General features: G+C 55.0%; 2 non-coding genes across 2 annotated transcripts; both read left to right on the top strand.

Annotated features, from left to right (window-relative positions):
- Positions 1 to 1,632: 1,632 nt before the first annotated feature.
- LOC132361822 (small nucleolar RNA SNORD116) lies at positions 1,633 to 1,725 on the top strand. Its single transcript, XR_009502089.1, has one exon. It is a non-coding gene; the product is annotated as a small nucleolar RNA SNORD116 (small nucleolar RNA).
- A 2,681-nt stretch (positions 1,726 to 4,406) lies between these two features.
- LOC132361150 (small nucleolar RNA SNORD116) lies at positions 4,407 to 4,499 on the top strand. The gene has a single exon (XR_009501461.1). It is a non-coding gene; the product is annotated as a small nucleolar RNA SNORD116 (small nucleolar RNA).
- Positions 4,500 to 5,656: the final 1,157 nt, after the last annotated feature.

Raw genomic sequence — 5,656 nt, 5'->3', positions numbered from 1 at the left:
GAGCAGTCCGTTGTGGGGACAGAGGTGGGGGCACTGTTGCGACGCCAGGCGCACTGTCGTGGACAGCCACTGTGCCCTTTCAAGTTTCCAGGTCCCCTCGTGTGGCAAAGGTTTTCCGTTGAAAGTCTGTCTGTGGTCGTCGGGGACAGTGCCTTTGATCACTGTGAGTGCCTCGGTAGTGTCGCCGTGGCAGTGGAGAATTGCCAGGATGCATGGGGTGGGGTGGGCGTCATCAAAGCAGACAGGCTTGCGGTGTGTCTTCCCTGCTGTTCAGTGTCTCCGTGTTCACATGATGTCTGTGGCTTCAAGTAGAGTCGAGTCGCCCTGCAGGCAGGAGGAGGGCACTTAGGACGAGGCTGTGTAGCGTTTGAGCGTTTTCTCAGTGGTCAGGGCCGCAAAGCCTACCAGTTGGAAGCTTGCCTATACGTGGCCGGGAAGGTGGCCTAATTTCCGCTGTGGGGTTCCAACCTGTGTCATGGTTGCTGAAGCCCAACACTTCCCATTGAGGGCATTCCCACGGGGTCATGGGAAGTGATTTGGTCTAGTTGGCGAGACGAGGCACTTGGGCCAAAGTCCGTTAACCCCTTGAGAAGTGCCGGGCTGCATCTTGCCTGTCGGCAACTGCAGGTCGGTGTCAGCCTGCCCATGGGAGGTTACCTTGCTTCCGGGAGCACTGGGAGTGACCCCAAGGGCACATCAGATGTGGTGGTAGGTGTCAGGATCTCCAGGTCCACATAGGTGTGACACCCACGGCCGGGAGGGAGGTCTCGTCCAGTCTTTGTGCTTTGGTCAGAAGGCGTGGCTGTGGGAGAGCGGGAGTCTGTGGCCTATTTTGACAGCCTGGGGTTCAAAGTTCGCATGCGGCCTCATGAAGCTGACAGGGGTCTTTCTCCTTTCACTTGGGGGTCCAACCAGGGTGCTGTGTATAAACTATGACGTTTACTGTTAGAAGCGTCTGCAGAGGGCCACAGGGACACCCAGAGACCAAGACGCGTATTTAGCGGCACCCACAGGTATCCACAAACGCATCCTCGTGCACAGTCACAGTCACACACGCCCACACGTGTGAATACACACATACAGCGTCTCACACACCGAGCAATGTACGTGCGTAACTTCCTTCAGTCGTGCTGTGAGACACACAGTCAGTTTTTGGTAAGGGATAGTGGTACTTGGGAAGCAGGTTCCAGGCTCACGCCCAGATTAAGTGTTTCCAAAAATCATGTTCTCTGAGGACCCTTGTGCAACTCAGAAACCTGCCTGATTTCTGTCCACTTCTCAGGTGCAGTTGCAGAGTAAGGCTGGCTGTCGGCAAAGAGAAGAAGACCTTCGTGTTGTCTGATGACTGGATATGCTAAGGAGAACTGGACAAAGTGGGGTGGGTGCACGTTGCCGAGCAAGGCTGTGGATAGCTCAGGACGGTAGGCATTCACCCATACTAAGATGTGCCATTGGATATTAGGATTTCCACAGATGGGCCCAATGGTTGCAAGAGTGGATTGATTGTTGGTCTTGCTGAGTGGCCTGAGGACTGTGGATTCCCCAGGCAGTTGGAGTACTTCCAGGTCATGGCTCCTCTGCAGAGACCCACGGCCTTCCCTTTTGTGTTCTGCAGCCTCCCAGCATGTGCTTGGATCGATGATGACACCCTTGTATGCATTCCTTGGAAAATCTGAACAAAATGAGTGAGAACGCTCTACCGTCTCCTCATCGAAAGTGAGGTCCAGCACGTTTCCTGTCTCGGGAGTATGGGACAGTTAGGAGTGAGGGCCAACGTCCCCTGCTGACAGGCATGCAAACCCCACTAAGGGCTCCAGCATTGGAGGGGCTTCTGTCTGAGGGTCGACCATGTCTGCCCATAAGCTGGGTCATCTATGAATCCCCGGTCCCTGCTAAAAGGCCGTTGAGGGAATGCAAGAGGGCAGGCTTTCCTGCTAGTCTTCAGGGTCGGAGTGTGTTCTGGTAGAGACCCAGTAAGCTTGCAGCTTGGAGAGGTGATTTTTGGACAGGATCACACTTTGTGCATGCCGCTTCCGAGGTTGATTATGGAAGCCAACATGAGCAAGCTTCCCTGGTTGGAGCCTGGAGCCTCAGGCCAGGCCTGTGGCCCTCTCTGTTGTTGTGTTTCGTGCAGTGAGGTTCTTGACTGCCCCTTGTGGCTGGAGCAGTGGGCGGGCGTGGGCTGGAGTTGGGCGATGGCGGAAGGGGGCTGATGGTTTAGGCCTCAGTGCTGCCCCTGTCAGCTCCTCTGCTGAAGTTGCCGGTACACTGTTGGCGCTAAGTGGATCTTCGTGGAGTGGGGTGTGGATCGAGTGAAGCATTTCAGCCTGGGTGGTGTCTGCTGGCCTGGAGAGAAAGGTAAGGTATCATGAGGAAAGGTCCTGTGTGATGTCGTGGGATGGGTTGTCATCATTGGGTTGCAGGCGCTGGCCTCGGCTTCCCAAGAATGTGTCTTGTTCGTGATGGGCTGGCATAAGCTGCCTATGGAGCGGATGGCTTTGGCAGTTCAAGTGAGTGAGTTGAGGAAGGTAAGCTGTGTAGAGTTGCGATCCCGTTGCCCGAGGAATGACACCCAAAGGGTGTCTTGCGGGAAGTAGAGAAGATCGACATGGTGAGGCGTCTGTGCCGGCCTCCTTGCAGGTAGTTGAGTTATGCGAACATCCCCTTTGGCCGCTTTGTTCCCTTGTTTGGCAATGTGTAAAGCGAAAGTGTTTCTCCCGTGGGGGAATGACGCGACCGGCCGGTGTAGCACGCAGGCCTTTCGAACAGCCAGAGGTTTATCTGGAGCAGTCCATTGGTGGGGCAGAGATGGGGGCCCCATTGCCATGCCTGCTGTGCTGCCGTGGCCAGCCACTGTTCCCTTTCAGGCTTCCAAGTTCCCTCGCATGGCAGAGGTCTTCCTTTGAAAGTCTGTCTGTGGTCCTCGGGGACCATGCCTTTGATCACTGTGAGTTACTCGGTAGTGTCACTGTGGCAGTGGAGAATTTCCAGGATGCATGGTGTGGGATCAGCATCAACCAAGGAGACAGGCTTGCGGTCTGTCTTCCCTGGTGTTCAGTGTTCCCGTGTTCTGAAGATGTTTGTGGTTTCCAGTAGGGTCGTGTCGCCCTGTGGGCTGGAGGAGGGCATGTAGGACGAGGCTTTCAAGGGTTTGAGCATTTCCTTAGGGGTCAGGGCCGTGAACATTCAAGATGGGAGCTGCCTGAGACGTGGCTGGGAATGTGGACTAGTTTCCGCCGTGGGGATCCGACATGGGTCATGGTGGCTGAAGCCCACCACTTCCTGTGGTGGGCATTCCCACGGGTCAATGGAAAGTGATTAGGCCTAGTTGGCGAGAAGTGGCACGTGGGCCCACGTTCGTTAGCCCCTTGAGTGTTTTCAGACTGCATCTTGGCAGCAGACAGCTGCCGGTCGGTGTCGGCCCGACCATGGGAGTTCCCTTGCTTCCGGAAGTGCTGCGAGTGACCCCAAATGCCCATCAGATATACTGGTAGCTGACAGAGTCTCGAGGTGCATGTCGATGTCACAGCCAAGGCCCGGAGGCAGGTCTCGTCGAGGCTTTGTGTTTTGGTCAGAAGGCGTGGCTGTAGGAGAGCGGGAGTCCGTGGACTATTTCAACAGCCCCTGGGGGTCAAAGTGTGTCTGCGGCCTCTTAAAGCTGACAGGATTCTTTCTCCTTTCAGTTAGGGGTCTCACCAGGGTGCTGTGTATAAACTCTTTCTTTTATTGTTGGACTCCTCTTCACAGGGCCATAGGGACACACAGAGACCAAGACGCGTATGCAGCGGCACACAGAGGAACCCACAAGCACGTCCGCATGCGCAGTCACACACGCCCACACGCGTGAACACACACATACAGCCTCTCAGACACCGGCCAACATATGTGCGTAACTTCCTGCAGTCGTACTATCAGACATGCAGTCAATTCTCGGTAAGGGTTAGAGGTCCTTGGGAAGCAGTTTCAGAGCTCAAGGCCAGGTAAATGTTTTTATGGATCATGTCCTGTGAGGACACCGGTCCACTTATGAAGCCTCGGTGATTTCTGTCCACTTCTCAGGTGCAGTTGCTGGGAAAGGCTGGCCGTCGACACAAACAAGACCTTCGTGTGCTCTGATGACTGGAGGTGCTAAGAAGAAGTGGAAAAAGTGAGGCGGGCCCATGTCCCTGAGTGTGTTCGTGGATAACTCAGGATGGTAGGTATTAAAGCACCCCAAGATGTGCCATTAGATATTAGGTTTTCCTCAGACAGGCCCAATGGTTGCAAGAGTGGATTGATTGTTCCCCTTGCTGAGTGGCCTGAGGGCTGTGGATTCTCCAGGCTTTTGGGGTAGCCCAGGCTCATGGCTCCTGTACAGAGTCCCGCGCAGACTCCGGTTGTGTTCTGCAGCGTCCCAGCATGTGCTTGGATTGATGATGACACCCTTGCATGCATTCCTTGGAAAATCTGGACCAAATGAGTGAGAACACTCTACCGTCTCGTCATCAAAATTGAGGTTCAGCACGTTTCCTCTCTCAGGGGGAGAGGACAGTTAGGAATGAGGGCCAGCGTCCCCCGCCGACATGCATGCAAACACCACCAAGGACTCCAGTATTGGAGGGGCTCCTTTCTGAGGGTTGACCGTGTCTGCACATAAGCTGTGTTATCTGTGAAACCCGGGTCCCTGCTGAATGGCTGTTGAGGGAATGCGAGGGGGCAGGTTCTCCTGCTGGTCTTAAGAGTCAGAGTGTGTGCTGGTCTAGGCCCAGTTAGCTTGCAGTTGGGAGGTGAGTTTTGGCCAGGATCACGCTTCGTGCATGCCATTTTGGGGGTTGATTCTGGAAGCCAAAATGAGCAAGCGTCCCTGGTTGGTGCCTGGAACCTCAGGCCAGGCCTGTGGCCCTCCCTGTTCTTGCGTTTTTCACGGTGAGCTTCTTGAGTGCCTAGTGAGGCTGGAGCAATGGGCGGGGGTGAGCTCGGTTGGGCATCGGCGGAAAGGGGCTGATGGATTAGGCCTCGCTGCTGCCCTTGTTTGCTTCTCTACTTTAACTCCCGGCACAGTGTTGATGCCAAGTGGGTCATCGTGGAGTGGGGAGAGGAATGAGTGCTGAATTTAAACCTGCGTGGATCACTGATGGCCCGTACAGGAAGGGAAGGGAAGATGAGGACATGTCCTTTGTGATGTCGTGGAATAGGCTATCATAACTGGGTTGCAGGTGCTGGCCTCGGCTTCCCAAGGATGTGTCATGTTCGTGATGGGCTGGCATCAGCTGCCTATGGAGGGGATGGCTTTGGCAGTTCAAGTGGATGAGGTGAGGTAGGTAACCTGTGTAGAGTTGGAATCCCATTGCCAGAGGAAAGACACCCAAAGGGTGTCTTGCGAGACGTAAAGAAGATTGACATGGTGACGCGTCTCTGCTGGCCTCCTTGGAGGATGTTTAGTTATGCGAACATCCCCTTTGGCCTAATCGTTCCGTTGTTTGGGAATGTGCAAAGCGAAAGTGCTTCTCCCGGGGGGTATGACTCGGCTTGCGAACAGCCAGAGGTTTACCTGGAGCAGTCCGTTGTGGGGACAGAGGTGGGGGCACTGTTGCGACGCCAGGCGCACTGTCGTGGACAGCCACTGTGCCCTTTCAAGTTTCCAGGTCCCCTCGTGTGGCAAAGGTTTTCCGTTGAA

The sequence above is a fragment of the Balaenoptera ricei genome, chromosome 2 (assembly GCF_028023285.1).
Source record: "Balaenoptera ricei isolate mBalRic1 chromosome 2, mBalRic1.hap2, whole genome shotgun sequence".
NCBI classification, from domain to species: Eukaryota; Metazoa; Chordata; class Mammalia; order Artiodactyla; family Balaenopteridae; genus Balaenoptera; species Balaenoptera ricei.
The sequence above is the reverse complement of the archived record's forward strand: the minus strand, read 5'-3'. Positions and strand labels throughout refer to the sequence as shown.